The 24,247-nt window shown below is 46.2% G+C and overlaps 1 protein-coding gene across 1 annotated transcript in view; it reads left to right on the top strand.

The window, feature by feature from the left end:
• The first annotated feature begins 381 nt into the window (after window positions 1-381).
• Window positions 382-24,247, top strand: part of ACO1 (aconitase 1) — a 70,266-nt gene continuing 46,400 nt past the window's right edge. Inside the window, exon 1 of the mRNA XM_055428108.2 lies at window positions 382-493. The gene's annotated coding sequence lies outside the window, so the exon portion shown is untranslated. The remainder of the gene's footprint in view (window positions 494-24,247) is intronic.

Below are 24,247 nucleotides of genomic sequence, written 5' to 3'. Positions count from 1 at the left end.
TAACCTGCCCTTTCAGCTCCCTCCCTGCGAGCTGGGCAGTCACACTCCACGTTCAAGAGTGAGCGTGTCCCTGGCCTGGGCCGGCATGGAAGAAGGATCCCGTCCGGAGGCGGCTTCCTGCCTCTGACCCCAAGCTACCCCTCTTCCCTCCCGGGCCAGGTCTCCCCGCCCGCAGGCCCCGTCCCGGCCCCGCCCCTCGGCCGGCGGCCCCGCCCCGCTCGCAGGACCTGGCCCGGCCCCGCCCCGCCCCGCCCCGCCCGCAGGCCCCGGCCCCGCCCCGCGCCCGCCCCGCCCCGCCCCGCCCCTCGGCTGGCGGCCCCGCCCCGCCCGCGGGCCCCGGCCCCGCCCTGCCCGCAGGCCCCGCCTGGCCCCGCCCCTCGACCGGCGGCCCAGCGGCGACAGGGGGCGGAGCGGCGCGAGCCGCTGGACTCAGCCCGAGAGAGCGCCTCAGCCTGGTTCCACGCGCCAGTCGGAGTCCGCCGTGCAGTCCGTGGTGAGTACGACGAGGCCCAACCCGGCTCCCCGGGCCCGAGCGCCTGCCGCCCTGCCCCGGCGGGGGAATGCGGGTCGGCGGAACCCCGGGCCGCCTCCCCGAGCCGGGCTGCAGCGCGCCGGGCCGCCCAGGGGAGATCGGGGGGAGCGGGAAGGCAGCCGGAGGATCGGGACTAGTTCCTGGGGACTGACCCCTCCGCCCTGCTCCCAGCCGGGGCCGCGCCGAGGACGGGGCTGGGACTGGAAATGGCTCTCCTCGGCCTCCTTCGCCCGGCTGTGCCGGCCGCCGGGAGAGTCCGCGCCGAGCTTGTACGGGCCTCACCCGGGAGTCGGCGAGGCTGTTGGGGCGGCCGGGAGAATCCACGCTGCGACTTGTCCCGGCACACTGAAGCGGGGAGTCCTACCCCCGAGGAGGGTGTGCGGGCCTCGCCGGGGAGTCCTCGTCGAGCTGGGGGTGGCGAGGTAGGGAAATTTCCCACTGGGGTTCCGGCAGATCGGGGAGTCCACACCAGGTGGTAAGGAGGAAATGGAGTGCGGGGGGAAAGAGACCCTGGGTGGAAGGGGTGGGGACAGAGTCCTAAAGATTCACAGACCCAGGGAGGAGTGAGTGAGTGTGTTTGTGTCTGTATGTGTTGCGGGGATGGGTGCAGAGAGTCGGAAACAGCCTCTCAGCAGTGGGGACAGAGTCCATCCTAAAGATTCACAGACCCAGGGAGGAGTGGGTGAGTGAGTGAGTGTGTGTGTGTGTGTGTGTGTGTGTGTTGCGGAGATGGGGCAGAGAGTCGGAAACAGCCTCTCAGCAGTTCTCAAACTCCCCTACACACTCATAAAAATTAGTATATTAAGGAGCTTTTATGTGGGTTATGTGTCACAATATTTATCATATATAACTAAAACAATTTTTCAATATATTTAGTATCTCATTTAAAAATAGTGGTAAAGAATCCACCTGCCAGTGCAGGAGACATAAGAGATGTGGGTTTGATCACTGGGTTGGGAATATCCCCTGGATATGAAAATGGCACCCAACTCCAGAATTCTTGCCTGGAGAATCCCATGGACTTAGGAGCCTGATGGGCTTCAGTCCTTGTGGGTAGCAAAGAGTCTGGTATGACTGAGCACACAGACATGCTTGCGTTATATGTTGATATGTGTTTATGAAAATAACCATACCTTTCAAAATAGAATGTTACTGAGAAGAGTGTCATTGTATTATATTTTTGCAAATCTCTTTCATATCAGTTTTAATAAGTAGCAGCTAGCTGTGATTCATGGGGTCGCGGAGAGTCGGACACGACTGAGCGACTGAACTGAACTGAACTGAGGGTTCTTATATCTTGCTTCTGCATTGGCTGTTGCAATATTACATGTCATATCGCCTCTGGAAAACTCCACTGTATACTCCTGAAAGTGTGCGAGTAAAAGCAGCAAATAGCATCTTGGTATTATTATGAAAGTGGTTTTGACTTTGTGATCCTAGAGTCCCCTGCACCACACTTTGAGAACCACCGGAGTAGGAAATGCTTCTGGGGCTCAGGTCATTGATCCTGCTTCTTGTTTGTGATCCTTCCTCTGAATGGGAACACGCATCACCCCAAGGAAGGATGGTTAACCTCTAGTAGCTGCAGCCAAGCTGACCTCGCTCTGGAAACCCAAGTACTGTGTCCCCACGTAAGAGATAATGAGCCCTGCACACCTCCTGAAAACTGGCAAGGCTCTCAGATGCCTTGGGTTATTTCTGTGCCTGCAGAGGTGGCCTGTGTATGCCTTCAGATTATAGCAGGGATGTGGCACACAGGACCCATGGGTTCAGAGACATGCCCATAGGGAGCCGGTGCCAAGTGTGGAGGAGTTTGTTCAAGAGCTTCCAAGTGGGTCGGAAGTGATTTCGAAGAGAATAGGGAGGCATGTTGTTGCCTCCCTCTCCGTGATCACTTCTGTGTGTGGTTGTGCAACCTTGCATTTATCGGGGTATGACTTCCCCGTCTAGGTTCTCTTTCCCTTTCCACTTTCGGGGCTGGCGGGGGTGTTTGTCTCTGTGGGTGGCCCTTCCTCAGCCTCTGCCAGAGCCCAGTGTCCTGCACGCTGCTGTGTGGTAGCTAGGGACCCCTCATTGGATTTCTTCCTTGGCTTCTTGCTCTGTCAGCACAAGTTCCAGATAGAAATTAGGTACAAAATAGCAACCCACTCCAGTATTCTTACCTGGAGAATCCCATGGACAGAGGAGCCTGGTAGGCTACAGTTCACAGGATCGCAAAGAGTCGGAAACAACTGAGCAACTTCACTCACATAGCCTTATAAGAGCACCGTTGTGGCTCAGCGGTAAAGAATCTGCCTGCCAATATAGGAGATGGGGTTTGATCCCTGGGTCAGGAATATCCCCTGGAGAAGAAAATGGCAACCCACACCAGTGTTCTTGCCTGGAAAATCGCACGGACAGAGGAGCTTGGCAGGGTACAGTCCATGGGGTTGCAAAGAATCGGACACAACTTAGCAACTGTACACACATACACACACCATGGCCTTATAAATGTTTGGAAGACAGACATCCCAAACCATTAACAGTCAGTTCTAGGCAATGGAGTCAGAAAAAAAGTCAGGAAACTTCTTGTTATTCTTTGTGATACCATATGACCGCCTGTTTAGCAGCATTCATGTATTGCTTTTACAACCTGGAAACAAAAACTGAAATCCCAACAACATACACTTTTTCAAGGAAGTTAGGATTATTTCTCTGATAAGAATGTTACCACTACTCCCTCTCTCCCAAGAAAACAAATTACTTTATTACATCACATTTCTAAACTAGTATCTGTGATACTAGTATATAAATTAAGTCAAAATGATACAAAGAGAGAGCCCTCTGAGATCAAAACATTCTCTAACAGTATATTTTGATGTAAGGTTAGAAGCCACCAGATCAGACTGTTCTTCAGTGGATCATCATACTTAAACTGCTGTTGTAAAATGCTATTTCATGAAATTTCATAAAGTACAGTTTTAAAATTGAAAAATGTGATACCCAAGACTGTTTGTCTGTGATGCTACAGCTCTGAGAAGAGAAAGCATGTTCATGTGCATTCTGATGTGCCCATGCACCACCTGGGGCACAGGATATGCCCGCAGGCCAAGTGGCTTTTTCTTAGTGGTGAGGTACAGTGGATGTTTATTTATCTTCACTGTGCTTATTAATAGTTGCTAGCAACCACTAAACAAGTATCAAACTTGATATGACCAGAAGTAACCCCTACAGTTACTTGTATACAGAGGACAACATAATTGCCTTCATTTTTCTTAGATGGACCATGCAACCTGGCCGGTAGCAGACCTTGCTACTCCCTTCCTCCCAGTGGGAAGTGGAGAAAGAAGTGTGTGGAAAGCGACTCAGGGGGAAAACAAAAACAGCCCTCAGTCACACTGTGCAGTGTCTACTTCCCCTTGTGAGGTCAGCTCCAATCTCGGCCCTGCCCGCTCCTTCCAAGTGACCCAGAGGTTAGAAAGTTCTTATTGGATTTGCACCATCACCCGAGAAGCCATCAGCTGACCATCTCCCCAGACTCACTGGCCTTCATTAATTTTTTAACCATTTTTAATGGAAAACTTCAGACATACAAAGAAATGGAGAATATAAATCCCCAGCTTCAACAGTTATGACCTTCAGCACTTGGCCAATCTTATTTCACCTAGACTTTTCCTCAAACTCACTCTTTTTTCCCCTCTTCTAAGAGTTAGTTAGCATCTTTATGTTCAACTGTATAAACTAATGAAAAAAGTATTCTTTGTTGTGTCTTTTTAGTATCAAGCATGTACTAACTGCTGTAGCAAAATCTTAAAGTCTTGTGCCCTGCAGTCGGCAGGACTGAACCCCTGAGGTGGACTTCACACACTTGCTATGTGGTCCCACTTCTCTGCCTCTGCATTTGCTTTCCTCTTGGCCTTTCTTCTTCTTGTCTCCCAATTCTGCTCTGTCAAGGCTTTCTCAACTCCCCTAGTCATAGCTGTCTCTTTCCTCTGGCCTCTCTTATGACCCTTTGAAAACTGCAAGCTTATTTCAGGGTCCTTAGTCAAATCATAACCTTATTCACGTAATATTCAAGTAAAGCACGGTTTTCCTTATCTCCCTTTCTCCTTTGCTGATTGTGCTCAGTTGCTCGGTTGTGTCTGACTGTTTGTGACCCCATGGACTGTAGCCCACCAGGCTCCTTTGTCTATGGGGATTCTCCAGGCAAGAATACTGGAGTGGGTAGCCTATCCCTTCTCCAGGGGATCTTCCCAACCCAGAAATCGAACCGGGGTCTTCTGCATTGCAAGCGGCTTCTTTACCAACTGAGCTACCAGGGAAGCAATACTTTGTGCAAAGAAGATGCTCAAGAAATAGATGCTAAACTAATTTAACTCAGGTTCACTGGAGAACATTTTTGATTAAAGAGAAATGCATCATGTTCGAGGGAAATTTTTCCCATATTGTCTAGGACCACAAACGTTTTATCTCATCTGCATAATTTTTAAAGAACTGCAACAAAAAGAATCGCCAATTTGAGCCAACAAAAAAAGGGCAACCTTTTTTGAGGAAATATCTTCCTGGTCTGTTGTCATTTTTTCACATGTATCTGGAAGCCCTCTCTGATTCTGGAGTGCTTTTTTTCCTCAACAGGAAAGAGTGGCCCTCTTTCAGAATATCTATCGTGTTGTAAGATGTAGGCTTAAATCTTCAGTAAAAGAAACAGACTACATGTAGGGTTCACAAGCCCCATGAAGTAAGTTGGTATCAATCAATGTCCTGAATACTGGTTGCTCCTGGGTGTAGAGTCATTTCCAGTATTCATCATTTTTTCATCTGGTGCCTCCTTTAATAATCACAGTGGCCCTTGTGAGGTGGGCAGAGCAGTGCAGTCAGGTAATGTTACCTTAAATCTGCAAAAACTAAACTGAGGTTTAGACAGCTAGAGTGAATCTTGTCTATGACAGAAAGTGGCAGAGTCTGATTTTAAGAGTAGATTGGAAACCAAAGGGCTTTGGGATTGAATGCTGGGAACAAGCAAAAACAAACTCTCTAAACATGACATGTATTGGGGAGCCAGACCAGGTTCTTGAAGTCAGGATGTTTAGTTGCTAAGTCGTGTCTGACTCTTTTTGACCCCATGAACTGTGGCATGCCTGGCTTCCCTGCCCTTCGCTGTCTCCCGGAGCTTGCTCAAGCTCATGTCCATTGAGTCAGTGATGCCATCCAACCGTCTCATCCTCTGTCGCCCCCTTCTCTGGTATTGGCTATGGGGAACATGCAAAGCCAGGACACTCTCTGAACATGACATGGATTTGGGAGCCAGACCAGATTCTTGAAGTCAGTGGGTATATCCTGATGCATAGAGCTACCAAAGCGATAGCACACTCTCTGAACCAGTCACTTCCCAGATTCCTCAGGTCCGGCTTTAGCCTTTGTTGCCGAAGCTGATCCGCTCTCTGATGAACTGGCAAGGCTGCTCTGTGTGAGTGCTCGCGGGGTTCTCTCTCATTCTGTTTTTCTGACTTCAGAACTTTGGGGAGACCCATCTGTGACCTGTGTGAACTGCCTGGGCTCTTGCTCAAGCTCAAACAGATGGAGCATTTCATTATTCTTCATCCTCATCATCCTCTCATGATCATGACTGTAGACTTACAAAGCAAATACACATTGTGGCCTAGCTCATGAAGGCGGCGTGTTGGTCTGAGAAAGAGTTCTCCTACAGACTTACCAGGTTTGAACTTTTGGTTGTGAAGAGGAGTGAACGAATCATTGTGGACAGTTGGTTATGTGCGAGAGCTACACAGACATACTCAGGACAGTTCTGTGATAGTGGTGGAGTCAAGACCAGCACTTGCTGTGTGATGCTGGGACTTCCCCAGCAGCCCAGTGGTTAGGACTCTGAGCTTCCACTGCAAGGATCACGGATCCTATCCCTGGTCAGGGAATTAAGATCTCAGAAGCCTTGTGGCACAGCCAAAACAATAAGAATTGTTATGTTTCATAAAACCTTATTTGCTCAGATAAAGAATCAGTTACATTTTAAGGCTGGTGATGCCCGATGATGGATTTTTGACATCAACCCATACTTCAGAAGTCATCTATACTAAAATTATATATACCATATGTAATTTAATCTATATGTGTAATTACTGTATGTAATCATCTATACTGATATATACATCTATACAAATTAATACTGAAATCAAGGGTATTTTAGGGGCAATTAGAGGTCAACTATCTAGTCCTCACTACTCTATTGGCTTTCCTTGCAGCTCAGGTGGTAAGGAATCTGCCTGCAATACAAGAGACCATGGTTTGATACTTGAGTAAGGAAGATGCCCTGGAGAAGGGAATGGCAACCCACTCCAGTATTCTTGCCTGGAGAATCCCATGGACAGAGGAGCCTGGTGGGCTACATACAGTCCATGGGGTCACAAAGAGTCGGACGCAACTACCTCAAATTATCCGAATTATCTAGTCCTCACATATGTACTTTAGAGTTGGAAGATTGTTTTAAAAAAGTGAGATTTAGCTTTTTTAATCTATTTGGTTAATGTAGGTTTTTGGATGAGGAGTAACTATAAGATTCTCTGCTTGTTTGGGAACGCGTAGGGCAAGGGAGTTGGCCACTGGTGGCTCAGTGGTAAAGAGCCTGCCTGCCAATTCGGGAGACATGAGTTCTATCCCTGGGTTGGGAAGATCCTCTGGAAAAGGGAAGGGCAACCCACTCCAGTATTCTTCCCTGGAAAATCCCATGGACAGAGGCACCTGGCGGACTATAGACTATGGGGTTGCAAAGAGTCGGACACAACTGAGCAACTAAAAGCCAAACACAAACTGGCCACTTTCCAGCCATGGTGTGTTGACAAGTTATCGATACTTATTGTCTGTGATCCTCAGTCTTCTCATCTGCACAGTTGGGTGGTGATCCCTGTGTCACAGTTGTTGAGGGACCATATCAGACTCTGGATAAAGTGTCAGGCACTCCACAGGGGCTCAGCTCGTGCCCGCTGGCTGCAGTGCTATAGAGTGATGTAGCACGCACAGCAGAGTGCCTGTCCACGCTTCTCTTAGCCCAGACCTGAGCTCCAGGCCCATATATGCTGCTGCCTGCCGTTCCTCTTCAACGCAAATTCACCATCTGAAAGCAGTACCCAGGTGTTTATCATGGTCATTGGCTCTGCCACTTTGCCCATATGGGGAACACGGAGCCATCCTAGATCTCTCTCTCTTCCTCCCCCACCCTCAGCCTGTTCTTTCTTAGCTGTCCCGAGGATCTGTTGCCCTGCCCCCCACTTCTGACTTGATGACTGCAGCAGCACCATACCCTGCCTCCCTGACGCCAGTCTAGCATCCTTCCCCCGAGTCAGCTCCTACCTCAACCAGCGTGCGTGCACGCTAAGTCCCTTCAGCCGTGTCCTACTCTGTGCAACCTATGGACTGTAGACTACTGGGCTCGTCTGTCCATGGGATTTTCCAGGCGAGAATACTGGAGTGGGTTGCCATACCCTCCTCCAGGGGATCTTCCCTACCCAGGGATCCAACTTGCATCTCTTTATGTCTCCTGCATTGGAAGGTGGGTTCTTTATCATGAGCGCCACCTGGGAAGCCACCTCTACCAGAGGGATGTACAATATCCAATCAGGTCTTGAATATTTCAGCTAAGACCCTTTTAACGTGCCTCCCTTCAAGTCTTTCTGCGCCTTTCTGTGAGGTCCCTCGTGATACAGGCCCCACCCCTCCCCTCCCCTCTCTGAGCCCTGCCATCATGATCCTTTCCTTCAGACGCGTGGAACTGCTCTGTGACATCCACAGGGTCTCACTTCCGTACCTTCACATGTGCTGTCTTCTCTGCCCAGAATATCTTTCTCCGTGACTCCCTCCCTCAGTGTAGTTCTCCAAGGCTCCTGAGTGGTGTCAGCTGTCCCCAGAGGCCTCCTGACCCCTTCCTATACCAGATCAGGTGCTGTCCTTAGATGCTTCTTTTGTCTGTCTGTTTCGGCAGCATTGTGAGGCATGTGGGATCTTAGTTCCCTGACCAGGGATTGAACCCGTGCCCGCTACAGTGAAGTGTGGAGCCCTAACCCCTGGACTGCCAGGGAATCCTCCGTAGAATTCCCTTTATCGGTCTGCATCCACCACTGCTGCAGGATAGACTGCTTGATCGTGTCTTAACCTCCTGACCGGTCTGTGTGTAACTGAAGATGGCGGGGAGGCGGGGGAGCTCTTATGTCTTTATCCCATCAATGTCAAATCAGTGTCTTTTCAGGGTCGAATGTAAAAATGAATCTGCAATAGTCCCTTTTCTTGGCCAAAACAGCGGCTCAGAAACCAGACGCATCGTCGTCAAATGCTGCTCTGATACTTGTCCCATCTTTGACCCAGTGAAGTGGCCATTGCATGTGGATGCTGCATGGCCCTGTGGGCCACTGAGATGGGATTAGAGTATTATTGCTCAAGAGCTGGGCTTAAGGGCAGATGCACTTGACTCTGAGTTCCCTTTCAGCACGTCTGAGATATGGCAGCTGCTTTCCCGCTCCTAACCACCTGACTGTGGGCAGAGAAAACAGTAGCATCAGGTCCTCCCTGCAGCTGCCTTTTTTTCTGAAAAACCAAGAAACGAGGGTTTATAGCTCAAACTTCTGAGAACTTGACCAGCATGAGTCATCACTGTTGGATCCCAGCAGCGCTGAAGTGGGTGGGGGCAGATCACCTCAGAACCTTGGTGAATTCATGGAGAGAAATGCTGCCCAGAGTGACCTCTGGCAGCCTGATGCCCAGCCCTTTTGTGGTGACACTGTTTCTAATTTCTAAAATCCGAGTTGGAGAAGTTCATTACCAAGGAACTACTGGATGAGGTAGGAGCCCGAGGGACTCACGTTGCTTCCCTTGCCCTTGGGACTGAGATTCATCAGGGCTTGGCTGGGGTCTCTGCAGGTGTCGTTTTGGAAACCCTACTGGTGATGGTGGATTGCTGCAGGGCAGGGAACCACAGTTTAAGAAGGGCAGCCTTAAATAGGACTGGCCTCAAAGAGAAGAGGGCTAGTTAGGATGCCTAGTTCTGACGGGTCCCGCCCTTGCTGCTGTTGCTTCTTCCTTTTTTAAAAGTTATTTATTTATTTATTTGGCTGAACCGGGTCTTAGTTGCAACCTGTGATCTAGACCCCTGACCAGGGATCGAACTGGAGTCCCCTGCTTTGGGAGCACAGAGTCAGCCATTGGATCACCAAGGAAGACCCTGTCTGCCCTGCTTCTTCCTTTATTCTCTGGACCAATGTTTCATGACCCCACAGTGACTTGCCTTTCTCATTGCATCTCCAGAATAACAAATGTGAAGTTCACCAAGACTTTCTTGTAAATCTATCTATATTCAGTCAGTTCAGTTCAGTCGCTCAGTCGTGTCCGACTCTCCGCGACCCCATGAATCACAGCACGCCAGGCCTCCCTGTCCATCACCAACTCCCGGAGTTCACTCAAACTCATGTCCACAGAGTCGGTGATGCCATCCAACCATCTCATTCTCCGTCGTCCCCTTCTCCTCCCGCCCCCAACCTTTCCCAGCATCAGAGTCTTTTCCAGTGAGTCAACTCGTCGCATGAGGTGGCCAAAGTATTGCAGTTTCAGCTTTAGCATCAGTCCCTCCAATGAACATCCAGGATTGATCTCCTTTAGAATGGACTGGTTGGATCTCCTTGCAGTATAAGGGACTCTCAAGAGTCTTCTCCAACACCACAGTTCAAAAGCATCGATTCTTCGGCGGTCAGCCTTCTTCACAGTCCAACTCTCACATCCATACATGACCACGGGAAAAACCATTGCCTTGACTAGACGGACCTTGGTTGGCAAAGTAATGTCTCTGCTTTTTAATATACTATCAAGGTTGGTCATAACTTTCCTTCCAAGGAGCAAGCGTCTTTTAATTTCATGGCTGCAATCAGCATCTGCAGTGATTTTGGAGCCCAAAAAAATAAAATAAAGTCTATCTATATTAGCTCATAGCAATACCAGAAAATAAAAATAACTATTTCTGTTCTTTGGGGTTTGTGCTACTGCGGTTAACCTAAAATGAGCTTAAAAGATGTGTCAGCTTTCTGTGTTGGGAACTGCGTGTGATGCTGTGCCGCCTTGGGCACTGAGCCTCAAGGAGGCGGGGGGTGCTTGATCAGACAGTGCCATGGCCAAAGGGCAATGGCCCACCCACATTCTGACCACTGCCTTCGGCTGTGCTGTGCACATCTGCTGAGTGAGTCATGGGCACTTCTGTGATACATCCTGAAAGTTCCCAGTGTTACTTAACGAAGTTTGGAGGAACAGAAAGGTTAGATTTCAGGAAGTAGCTACTTCTTAAATGACAATCAAATGTTTTTGAGTTAATATCTTACCAAACCTAAATTCTGGTGTTGGAAATGTACAGTTTAAACCATGTGTAAAGTTAGGAGAGCACTTTGTGGTCGGTCCTTAGTCTGAGTTCCTACAGTGACTGACTCTGCCACACACCCCCCCTCAGTCTTTTCCTTTTCTGCACTTGCTCACCCCTTTCTGCCTTCCCTCAGACCCACCTCAGGGCCTTTGCACGTGATCTGACCCCTCCTCCAGATTCCCCTACTTCCTTCACAGTTTTTCTCATGGCTCCATGTCAGTGAGGTCTTCTTTGATCTCCTGAAAACGCTTCACAGAACACGCCCTACTGCCTTGTCCTGCTGTATCCACGGAACGGTCACAGTCTGGCATTCTGTTTCTATTTGTTTAGTCTCCCTCTACTGAAATGGAAGCACCATGAGGGAGCTTTGTCAGTGTTGTTCCTGAGTGCCTAAAACATATTACGTGGTTAATGTAAAGATATACTGAACAAATGAATGAATGAATTATAGAATTTTTTTCACCCAGAAAGGACTTTTTAGATATCAAGTAACCCTGTGTTACAGACTGGGAAACTGAGGCCCAGAAAGGTTCTGCGGCTTATTTCGAATGAAACTGCTGCTGCTGCTAAGTCGCTTCAGCTGTGTCCAACTCTGTGCGACCCCATAGACGGCAGCCCACCAGGCTCCTCTGTCCCTGGGATTCTCCAGGCAAGAGTACTGGAGTGGGTTGCCATTTTCTTCTCCATCAAATGAAACTAAATCATTCAAAAACTGTTAAAGCTCTTTTAAAAACTCTAGGAATATATGTGGAGCACCTCTGGCCAGTGGTCCAGGATGAGACAAAAGAGTTAGTTAAAATTGTAATAAGTTAAGTTGCGATAAGTTAACTTGTGATAAGTTAAAATTGCAACCCAGAGTGACAAGTTGTTGTGTGACTGCAAAGCTTTCTGAAGGCAGAGTCTCATTCATTTTTGTGGTGTAAAGTGCACCTTGCATTAATTAGTGCCCAAGAAAAATGTGCTGATGGATTTGCTAATATTGTTATAAAGCCATTCTTTCTCCAAGACCCTCCTTCTGCACTGAGACAGGAGGGAAGGGGACAGGGTACAACCTTTGAAAGAATAACATATCCTGAGGATATGACGGAAACTGGTTAGAAACCACTCGGTTCAAGATGGCAGAAGACTCAATTTCCCATAGACCTGGAACCTCATTGTGCACTCACTGTAACACATTAATGCTTAATCGCATCTCGCTCTTTGGGATCTCATGGACTGTAGCCTGCCAGGCTCCTCTGTCCATTGAATTTGCCAGGAAGAATACTGGAGTGGGTTGCCATTCCCTCCGCCAGGAGCCTTCCTGACCCAGGGATTGAATGCGGGTCTCCTGCATTGCAGGCAGATTCTTTACCATCTGAGCCACCAGGGAAGCCCTGTAATACATTGGCAAATGCTAAATGTCTCACAAGTGCCATGACAGTTATAGGGCCAACCATAAAAAGTCAAAAAGCGGCAGTTGCCCCAGTTCCTGAAGTCCCCACCCCCTCACCAAGATAGTTAGAATACTCCTCCTCCTCAGTATCCAGTGAAATTCCCCAGCCCATAGAAACTAACCACCCCTACACCCGGGGTCTGGGCTAACTTTCCAAGAGGACCCCATGCCCTCGGGCCACCTCTCACCTTCTGAGACGGCCCACACTCTGTCTGTGTATCTCTCTAAATAAACCCATTTTCAGTTTACTATGGCTCACCTTGAATTCTTTCCTGCACAAAGCCAAGGGCCCTCACTTGGCCACTCGAGACCTAGGACATGACCATCCTTTCTTGCCCGATTTTTCATACAACGACACTACCTTTTTTCTTTCCATTCTCTCCCACAATAGATAATTGCACTTATGACCTCTCCTTTAAAATTATTTTGGTTGAAAATATCACATTCAAGAGATTTTTGTATTGTTTTTCGTGTTTTTTTTTTCCTCCCCAGTACTTTTATGAACAGCTAGGAAGATCAAAGAAATGATTTGCTCTCTGAAAATTGGGCTTCCCTGGTGGCTCAGACAGTGAAGAATCTGCCTGCAATACAGGAGACCTGGGTTTGATCCCTGGGTTGAGAACATCCCATGGAGAAGGGAAAGGCTGCCCACTCCAGTAGTCTTGCCTAGAGAATTCCATGAACAGAGGAGCCTAGCTGGCTACAGTTCATGGGGTCGCTAAGAGTCAGACACAAGTGAGTGATTAACACACACATGCTTGGAAAATTCAGAGAAATTTAGCTATTTCAGCTTCCCAGATGCATCTGCATCAAATAAAGCAAAAAACTAACATTTCTAGCTCTCTCGTTTGTAAAAGAACCAAGTCGACCAGCCATGGTGGTTTGCCGGCCTGAATGGTTCTGACCTCAATCTTGTTTATATAGACATCCTTGGAGTCTCACTTTTGACAAAAAGCTGTTTATAAGTAGCATGATGTTTAGATACACAGCAGTCAGTTTGGGAGCGGGACCAATTAATTTCTCTTTAAACAGAAGAAAATGAAGCACAGCTAATCTTGAGAGTGAACTGAAGTAAACTCTAAGAGATGCAGTGATGTTATGTTACTTTGGATTGGAAGCTAGGAAAAATCAGGAAGGGTATATTTAGGAAAGTGTGAGAAGCAAGGTGAATAAACCATATGAACTACAGAAGAAATCTCTTTCTGATGTTTGCACAGATTTAAAAAATCCACTCTGTGTGTCTTAGATGTGCTCAATAAATAATTCAGAGGGCGTGTTGTCTGTACTTTAGACCATAGCACAGAGATTCTCAGTGAATCACCTGAAAGCCTTTCAGACTATGCAAACTTTCCAGGGAACTGATAAGAACAGTCTCCACCCCACCCCCAAACCCTTTTCTCCCCACCCTATAGTTGTTTTTGTTTTTAATTTTGTACTGGGGTACAGCCTATTAACAGTGTTGCGGTAGTTTCAGGTGAACAGCAAAGGGACTCAGCCATCACATACATGTATCCACTCTCCCCACAACTCCCCTCCCATCCAGACTGCCATATAACATCGAGCAGAGTTCCCTGTGCCCTTCAGTAGGTCCTTGTTGGTTATCCATTTTAAATACACAGTGTATACCTGTCTGTCCCCAGCTTCCCATCTCTTCCTAAATGGAGTGTTTGGATGGCTCAAGAGACACTCCACCCCACTACTGACAGGAGTTCTGCTGTCCAGGTTAACAGTTTTCCTCTGCTCCTTCCTGCTGGTGCGTGGGAATCCTGTGGTTGGTCATAATGTTCGTTCACATCCATGCTTCTTTCTCTATCACAAAATAACCTAAGAGGATTCAACTCTGACAGCAGAAGCAGCTAAATGTAATTAGAATTATATATTCCAAAGCCTGGAAAAAGAGCTGAAAAGATGAATCTTATTTTATCTGATTGTTGGCATTTAGCTAAAATCATTTGCCTATTACAAACATCTCTACAAATCTGACTGTGCCAAACAGATACCCTCACTGTCAGCTGGTATGTGGTCCCAGGCAGTCTTCTGTCCTTCAATAAGGGACAGAAACGGTACGGACCTAACAGAAGCAGAAGAGATTAAGAAGAGGTGGCAAGAATATACAGAAGAACTGTACAAAACAAGTCTTAATGACCCAGATAACCACGATGGTGTGATCACTCACCTAGAGCCAGACATCCTAGAATGCAAAGTCAAGTGGGCATTAGGAAGCATCACTGTGAACAAAGCTAGTGGAGGTGACGGAATTCCAGCTGAGCTATTTCAGATCCTAAAAGATGATGCTGTTGAAGTGCTGCATTCAATATGCCAACAAATTTGGAAAACACAGCAATGGCCACAGAACTGGAAAAGGTCAGTTTTCATTCCAATCCCGAAGAAGGGCAAAGAATGCCAAAGAATGTTCAAACTACCACACCTTTGCACTCACTTCACATGCTAACAAGGTAATGCTTAAATCCTTCAAGCTAGGCTTCAGTAGTACGTGAACCAAGAACTTACAGATGTACACACTGGATTTAGGAAAGGCAGAGGAACCAGAGATCAAATTGCCAACATCTGTTGGATCATGGAAAAAGCAAGGGAATTCCAGAAAATCATCTGCTTTGTTGACAGTGCTAAAGTCTTTCACTGTGTGGATCACAGCAAACTGTGGAAAATTCTTAAAGAGGTGGGAATACCAGACCACCTTACCTGCTTCCTGCAAAACCTGTTTGCAGGTCAGGAAGCAACAGTTAGAAAGGGACTTGGAACAATGAACTGGTTCAAAATGGGAAAGGAGTACGTCAAGGCTGTATATTTTCACCCTGCATATTTAAGTTCTTTGCAGAGTATGTTTGTGACATTCCAGGCTGGATGAAGCTCAAGCTGGAATCAAGATTGCTGGGAGAAATATCAATAACCTCAGATATGCAGATAACACCACCTTGTACGTCAAGGCTGTATATTTTCACCCTGCATATTTAAGTTCTTTGCAGAGTATGTTTGCGACATTCCAGGCTGGATGAAGCTCAAGCTGGAATCAAGATTGCTGGGAGAAATATCAATAACCTCAGATATGCAGATAACACCACCTTTATGGCAGAAAGTGAAAAGGAACTGAAGAACCTCTTGATGAGGGTGAAAAAGGAGAGTGAAAATACTGCCTTAAAACTCAACACTGAAAAAACTAAGGTCATGGCATCCAGTCCTATCACTTCATGGCAAATAGTTGGGGAAACAATGGAAACAGTCACAGACTCTGTTTTCTTGGGCTCCAGAATCACTGCAGATACTGACTGCAGCAATGAAATTAAAAGACATTTGCTCCTTGAAATAAAATCTGACAAACCTAGACAGCGTGAACCTGAAGCAGAGACAAGGCTTCCCTGGTGGTCCAGTGGTTGAGAATCCACCTTGCAATGCAGGGGACACCCGTTCAATGCCTTGTCTGGGAAAATCTCACATGTCAGCATTCTAGAGCCCGTATGCCACAACTACTGTAGCCTGCACACCCTAGAGCCTCTGCTCTGCAGCAGGAGAGGCCACCGCAGTGAGACGCCCAAGTACTGCAACTAAAGAGGAGTCCCCACTCTCAGCAACTGGAAAGCCTGTGTGCACAGCAAAGACCCACCATAGCCAAATAAATAAATCTTAAAAAAAAAAAGCAGAGACATCACTTTGACGACAAAGGTCCATCTAGTCAAAGCTATGGTTTTTCCAGTAGTCATGTATGGATGTGAGAGTTGGACAACCATAAAGAAGGCTGAGCACGGAAGAACTGATTCTTTCTAACTGTGGTGCTGGAGAAGACTCATGAGAGTCCCTTGGACTGCGAGGAGACCAAACCAGTCAATCCTGAAGGAAATCAACCCTGAATCTTCACTGGATGGACTGATGCTAAAGCTGAGCTCCAATACTTTGGCCACATGATGTGAAGAGCTGACTCACTGGGAAAGACCCTGCTGCTAGAAAAGACTGAGGGCAGTAGAAGAGGGCAACAGAGGATGAGATGGTTGGATGGCATCATTGACTCAGTGGACATGAGTTTGAGCAAGCTCTGGGAGACAGGGAAGGAGAGGGGAGTGAAGGATAGTGAAGGTGTGCTGCAGTCTATGGGGTCACAGAGAGACATGACTTAGCAACTAAACAACTACAACGGCAGTCTTCTAGCAAGAGTGACAGCTTAGCAGTGTACTGCCCATAAGCTACTCAGTCTCCCTCACAAGCAAGACTGCTGCCTGGGCTTGGAAATGGTCTGGGTTACAGGTAGCAGAGTTCACTGATCCCAGTAGAGATTTTGCGCATGATGTCAGGAATCGGTCACCTGCGCGACTCTGACCAGCAAGGTTCACAGTGCACCTGAGCATGGGGTCAGGTTGTGCATCAGGTTGTCAGGGCTCCCTTCTTGTAAAGGGGCATGTTGTAGACCTCAGGTCTCGAGATCAGATAGAGGCCAAGGGCAGTCCTTGCCTCTCCCGAATTACAGAACTGAATCTCTTCCACAGGAGTAACTCAGCGAAGTCCCTTCGGATATGAGAACATTTGGTCACCAGAGGCCATCTCAGCGTCACTCAGTTTGGCCTTTCTGGCAGACAGGGAGCTTACAGAAGAAATTCAGATGTCTAACAGAAGGATGGAAATATATTCACCTTTACTAGCCATTAGACAAATGCCCAAGATTAACTTTTTAATCTCTCAGTTTGGAAAATATAAAGACAAATTATGTTCCCTGGTTTAGGCGCTTCTGTTTTTATTCTCTGCTTCAGATAAGGGTCATAAAATTGGTACAGCCTTTCCCTGGCGGCCTGGTGATGTGCATCCAAAAGGAGCTATCGGATCTTTCCACCCAGCTGTCCTACTTCTAGGAACTGAAAGCTCAGGGTTTATTTTGAGGAACTGGATTAAGGACCTATCTGAAGAAGTGTATACAAAGATTGCAATCAATGTTTGAATGTTAATGCTTGGACTCCACCTACATATTTTAATAATAAGAAATTTAAATAAATTATTATATGTCTGAAGGAGAGATTTTTATGGTGTAGTTAAAAGTGATACAAAATACCATATGAAAAAAGAATCACATGATGGCTCCATGAAGATGTTTGTGGTCTACTGATGAGTGGGGAAAAAAAGCAGTTTACAAAAAATGTGAGGTCTAATCCATTTTAAAAAATCCAAATACATTTAAAATTCATATAAATGAAATTCCACACCATGGTGTTACAGATGACTTATTTTCTTCTTTTTGTTCACTTGCATATTCTAATGTTTCCACAGTGAATATCTGTTTTTAAAATTTAATTTTCCTGTACCAATATTTTTCTGATTTTTTTTAAGTTTCAGGTGTATAGCATCAGTTCAGTTCAGTTCATTTCAGTCGCTCAGTCGTGTTCGACTCTCCGCGACCCCATGAATCACAGCACGCCAGGCCTCCCTGTCCATCACCAACTCCCGGAGTTCACTCAAACTCATGTCCATTGAGTCAGTGATGCCATCCAGCCATCTGGTGTATAGCATAGTGAGTCACAATTTCTAAAGGCTGTAGTCCACTTGTGGTTGTTATAAAGTATTGGCTCTAGTCCCTGTGCTGCACAGGATACCTTTTCTGCTTATTTATGCACAGTAGTTTATGGAGAAGGAAATGGCAGCCCGCTCCAGTGTTCTTGCCTGGAGAATCCCAGGGAAGGGGGAGCCTGGTGGGCTTCCGTCTATGGGGTCACACAGAGTCGAACACGACTGAAGTGACTTAGCAGTAGTAGTTTATGCCTCGCAGTCCTCTGCCCGTCTTGCCCTCCTCTCCGTCTCTCTTCCCCACTGTTAACCGCCAGTTTGTTCTCTCTATCTGTGAGTTTGTATTTTTTAATATTAACTAATTTAATTGTTAAGATTTCACATAGGTTATTCTAGGTCTTATTTTTTAATTGAGTTGTTTGGGTGGTTTTTTTTTTTGGTATTGAATTGTATGATCTGTTTATGTATTTTGAATATTAACTAACCCTTTATTGGTCATATTATTTGCAAATATTTGCTCTCATTCCCTAGGTTTTCTTCATTTTGCCAATGGTTTCCTTTGCTGTGCAAAAGATATATAATTAGATCCCGTGATTTATTTTTATTTTTGCTTTTGTTTCCTTTGCTTAGACACAGGTCCAAAAATATATTGCTATGGCTTATGTCAGAGAGTGTTCCCCTGATGTTTTCTTCAAGGAGTTTTATGGTTTCTGGTCTTACGTTTAGGTTTTTAATCTACTTTGAGTTTATTTTGTGTATAGTGTTAGAAAATATCCTAATGTTATTCTACACGTAGCTGTCCACTTTCCCCAGTACCACTTATTGAAGAGAGTGTTTTTCTGCATTGTATATTCCTGCCTCCTTGATTGTAGATTAACTGACCATTAGCATGTGAGTTTACTTCTGAGCCCTCTATTCTTCCCTGAATAGATAAATCAGATATATTTTCTTCTTTGTTCTGCCACTTACAATCCTGTGACCCCTAGGCTATCATCTTGATCTGTGTGTATGTTTTGTGCTGTTTCTGTTTTGTTAAGTTCATTTGTTTTATTCTTTTGATTCCATGTGTAAGTGATAATATATAGTATTTGTCTGACTTATTTCCATCAAATCTAGTTGGTACAAATGGCAAAATTTCATTCTTTTTCATGTTGAATAGTATTCCATTACACATATATATTATATATGTGTGTATATATATCACATCTTCTTTATCCAGTCATCTGTTGATGGATACGTAGGTTGCTCCCATATCTTAGTTTTTGTAAAGAATGCTGCTTTGAACGTTGGGGGGCATGTATCTTTTCAAATTAGTGTTTGCGTTTCCTTTGAATATATACCCAGCAGTGGAATTGCTGGATCATATTTTAGTTCTGGTTTTAGTTTTTTGAGAACCTCCAAACTATTTTCCACAGTGGCTGTATCCGTTGACATTCCTACCAACAGCATATGACGGTTCCATTCTCCCCACATCCTGGCCACCATTTGTTATTTGTGGTCTTTTTTCCTTTTTTTTTCTCATGAAAAATGGTTATATTATTAATTCACTTATCTTGCAAGATTATAAGATTATCTTTTTTTATGCTATATATATTTTTAAATTTTATTTTATTTTAATTGGAGGCTAATTACATTATTGGTTTTGCCATACATTGACATGAATCCGCCCCAGGTGTACATGTGTTCCCCATCCTGAACCCCCCTCCCACCTCCCTCCCTATCCCATCCCTCTGGGTCATCCCAGTGCACCAGCCCCGAACACCCTGTCTCATGCATCGAACCTGGACTGGCGATCTGTTCCACGTATGATAATATACATGTTTCAATGCCATTCTCCCATATCACCCCACCCTCGCCCTCTCCCACAGAGTCCAAAAGTCTGTTCTTTATATCTGTGTCTCTTTTGCTGTCTTATCATTACCATCTTTCTAAATTCCATATATATATGTTAATATACTGTATTGTTTTTCTTTCTGGCTTACTTCACTCTGTATAATAGGCTCCAGTTTCATCCACCTCATTAGAACTGATTCAAATGCATTCTTTTTAATTGCTGAGTAATACTCCATTGTGTATATGTACCACAGCTTTCTTATTCATTTGTCTGCTGATGGACATCTAGGTTGCTTCCATGTCCTGGCTATATAATAAACAGTGCTGTGATGAACACTGGGGTACGTGTGTCTCTTTCAATTCTGGTTTCCTCGGTGTGTATGCCCAGGAGTGGGATTGTTGGATCATATGGCAGTTCTATTTCCAGTTTTTTAAGGAATCTCCACACTGTTCTCCATAGTGGTTGTACTAGTTTGCATTCCCACCAACAGTGTAAGAGGGTTCCCTTTTCTCAACACCCTCTCCAGCATTTATTGCTTATAGACTTTTGGATAGCAGCCATTCTGACTGGCGTGAGATGGTACCTCATTGTGGTTTTGATTTGCATTTCTCTGATAATGAGTGATGTTGAGCATCTTTTCATGTGTTTGTTAACCATCTGTATGTCTTTTCATGTTAGCCATTTTTATCTGTGTGAGACGTTTTGATTTGCAAAACCACTGACATTGTCTTGGTTTGTGTTTTTCTGATGAGAAGCCATGTTGAACATCTATATGTGCCTGTTAAATATCTGTATACCTTAACTTTATATCTTTTTTTTTTATTTATTTACTTATACAGTAGTATGTGAGTCTGATATTTACATCCATAGGATTGATTTGCCCTTTCTCCTCTGCCTGTCTTGGAATAAACTAGTCATCCAGAACATCCAGATGGTTAAAAACTTAACCACAAGTTGTTTTCCCTAAGTTTAGCTGTCAGTCAGTTCTCTGGAATTTTGAATCATAGAAGGTTCAGTGAATGATTATAAAGCTAACTCATGAAAGTGCCAGAAGACTGTAATATGTCTAAGTAGTACTTTTTAACTCTATTTATGGAGGATTTTAAGTGTTGTTGTTTGTTTTTTTTTTTCCCCTGCTAGGGAAATGTACTTTTAATTGGAAGGAAAATCAGATATATTTTCTTCCTTGTTCTGCCACTTACAATCCTGTGACCCCTAGGCTATCATCTTTTTAGGGCCTCTATTTCCTCATCAGGGGAATGTTAATGATATCTAAGGTTCTTTCAGGAAGGCTCAACATTCTCTGATTTATCTCATTACATCCTCAGCATCTACTGTACTCACCTAGGGAGTGGTGGGTTTCCCTGATGGCTCAGATGGTAAAAGAATCTGCCTGCAATGTGGGAGATCTGGGTTCAATCCCTGGGTGGGGAAGATCCCCTGGAGGAGGGCATGGCAACCCACTCCAGTATTCTTGCCTGGAGAATTCCCATGGACAAAGGAGCCTGGTGGGCCACAGTCCCTGGGGTCGTAAAAGGGCCGGACGTGACTGAGCGACTGAGCACAAGCACACAGGGCATGGTGACGGGTTAACACCATGTGGCAAATGCACAAGCGAAGGTGCCTCTCCAAGTCCCCTGCCGTGCCCGAAACTGAGGCCAAAGGTCAGTTGGCAGCAACATTGTCTATGGCTGGAGAGGATCCCTGCACTGAGCTTTTTACAAGGGGCACAGTTCACTTGGTGAATGTCTCCGATCTGCCCGCCCGTGCCTACTGTTTCGTATTTTCAGTGACTGACTAACCTTCTGGCGTCCGGCACTCCCTGCCCCGCCCCCACTCCGCCTTGCACAGAATGTGCCTGCAAGGGTCATGCCCAGTGACCCAGCTGGCATTTCAGGGTGAGTCAGCTTTGAGAAACACCGTTTCTCTACCGAACAATTACCTTTTCTTTCAGAATGTGCACAGATGTGGTGAATGGGTTTAGAGACAGTACGAAGTTCTGTTTTTGGATTCCTTTTGGTTAAGAACTGTCCCTTTGTCCCACTTGATTCAGAGTTCTGGCCTTCTCAACACAAGTGTTCAGGAAGGACGAGTGCTAAATGAGCTGCAAACGCGCTGCTTAAATATAACATCTCCCCTGCTTTCCTTTCTTTTTAAAAAAAGTCTCTTTTCTGCTTTTCTTTTCCTCTTTTTGTCCCTTGCCTCCATGCAGTACCACCTTATTCTGTGGAACAGAAGAGGCAGCAACCTAAACGTATTTCCATGTATACACTAACTTTTCCTCCTTCCATAAAAGAAAAAACCTAGGATAACACTCCACTCTCTCCAAAACAATCCTGTTTGTTCATTCCTCTCTTTTATTAGTATTGAATGGGGATTAGATAAAACAGAAAAAAAGGGAACAATGCGGAGCAGATAGGAAAGGAATTGAAACAATGGGGTCTGGTTTCTCTGACTGTGGAAGTAGACAGGATTCCCTGGCCAGTTGGTGGGGTTTCTAGCAAAATCACCTAATTTGGGGCCTGCAGGTCCCGCAGTAATAGTACTCGAGGTTGGGGATGGGGTTTGAGGGTTCTGGCGAGGGTCAGGCAGACCTACGTATATCCCTGATGCCTAGATTGTACTCTGGTCTGGCTTGTCCCCAAGGCAGAGATCCTTCTCACACCCTGCTTGGAATGTGGTCACTTTGGCTCCCTCTTGGGGTTCCTGAAGCACTGGGAACTCCTGTAAGGTCATTTGAAATACAAAAATAGAGTGAGTGAAACTGTGAAGTGGCTCTGATTTCCAGACCCCTCCAGGTTTAAAGCTGGGGTTGGGGGGGACGGCGGGGAGTAGACATTTCCCAGCTTCCAAGCAAAACCAGTTTGGGGTTGCAAAAGCTGCTCTTGCTTTCCACTGACCTGGGGCTCAGAGTGGCAAGGGACATGTGGCAATCAATGCCCGGCCCAGGCCACTGTGCTGGCTGAGCCCTAGAAAGCAGGAAAGGCAACTCTAGTATTGAAAACTGAGGCTTGTAGGAGGATTCTGCAGGCCCACAAGTCTCCTGGCTTTTTATCAACTCCAGTGTTCTTGCCTTTAGAATCCCAGGGACGGCGGAGCCTGGTGGGATACCGTCTATGGGGTCTCACAGAGTCAAACACGACTGAAGAGACTTAGCAGCAGCAGCAGCAGCAGGGGTTGCTTGGTGGCCTCCAGCCAGCACCTCCTTCAGATGAGGAGTTGCCACACCTAGAGAGGTGGCCCCAAGGAGCTGGTAGAGAAAGCCAGAGATCAAAGCCTAGCTCTGCCTCTAACTGGATGTATGCCCTGCAGCGAGCTATCGTGTCTCAGAGCTGCAGTCTTCCCTGCTATAAAATGAGAGTAATGATAGGCTGAAATTTACAGTTGTGGCCAGGGTTATAGAAGATACTTAGTAATTAGCAATTGGTTCATCTCTCTCCTAACTCCTGCAAGTAAGAGTTCCTTCATTTATGTTCTGAAACTAGATAATTATGTAGTTTTTAAAGAAAAAAAGAGGCAGATGGAAAGTGTGTTACACAACTTATTTTCTGCAAGAGCCACACTGGTCACCATATGTGAGTGAATGAGTGAAGTCGCTCAGTCGTGTCTGACTCTGTGCGACCCCGTGGACTGTAGCCTGCCATGCACCTCTGTCCACCGGATCACCCTGGCAGGAACACTGGAGCGGGTTGCCATTTCCTTCTCCAGGGGATCTTCCTGACCCAGGGATCAAACCCGGGTCTCCCTCACTGCAGGCAGATTCTTTACCATCTGAGCCACCAGGGAGACATATATGCAAACCTGAAATACCAGCTGGCTTTGTAGGGTGGTAGGAACAGCAAGAATCATGTAAGACTTCCAGAGTTCTGCTGGGGGCATCTGTAAGCTGTGTTGAGTCGCTTCAATCATGTCTGACTCCTTGCAACCCCATGGACTGTAGCCTTCCAGGCTCCTCTGTCCATGGGATTCTCCAAGCAAGAATACTGGAGTGGGTTGCCATGCCCTCCTCCAAGGGATCTTCCTGACCAGGGATCGAACTTGCATCTCATGCCTTGTGCATTGGCAAGTAGGATCTTTACCGCTAGCGCCACCTGGGAAGCCCACATTTGTAAGCTGCAGGGAAGCAAACTGACACGTTGAGTCCTCACCGTGTCATGGCAGATATGGGTATAATTTAGCAACTGGTTTGCCCATAGAATTTTGGCAAACTGAGCCCCTTTAGGGCTCGACAGAGAAACAGGAATGATTCACTCTGACTTAAGATTTTTTAAAGATATGATCTGCCCACCATGCCTGATTCAGCAAAAGGTTCCCACCACTTCCAGAGTTTCCTTGCCCAAGTTTTCTCTTCAGTTTCCTACGATTCCTCCAAAACACCTGCCAGGCTGAGTGAGAACGCAGGTCAGGGCTCACCCATGGGTGTGTGTGGTTTGGCCATCATGGTGCAGGCCCACTCAGTCGTTTCGGAAAATTTAGTTACCAACATTTGTAAATCAAGAGAGTTTGGGTGGAAATCCAGATTGCCAGCCTCGCTTGAACACCGTCCACACCGGGCTGGAATTC

Source organism: Moschus berezovskii, chromosome 7, assembly GCF_049115385.1.
Source record: "Moschus berezovskii isolate FMDL1 chromosome 7, NW_MosBer_1.0, whole genome shotgun sequence".
Taxonomy (NCBI): domain Eukaryota; kingdom Metazoa; phylum Chordata; class Mammalia; order Artiodactyla; family Moschidae; genus Moschus; species Moschus berezovskii.
The sequence above is the reverse complement of the archived record's forward strand: the minus strand, read 5'-3'. Positions and strand labels throughout refer to the sequence as shown.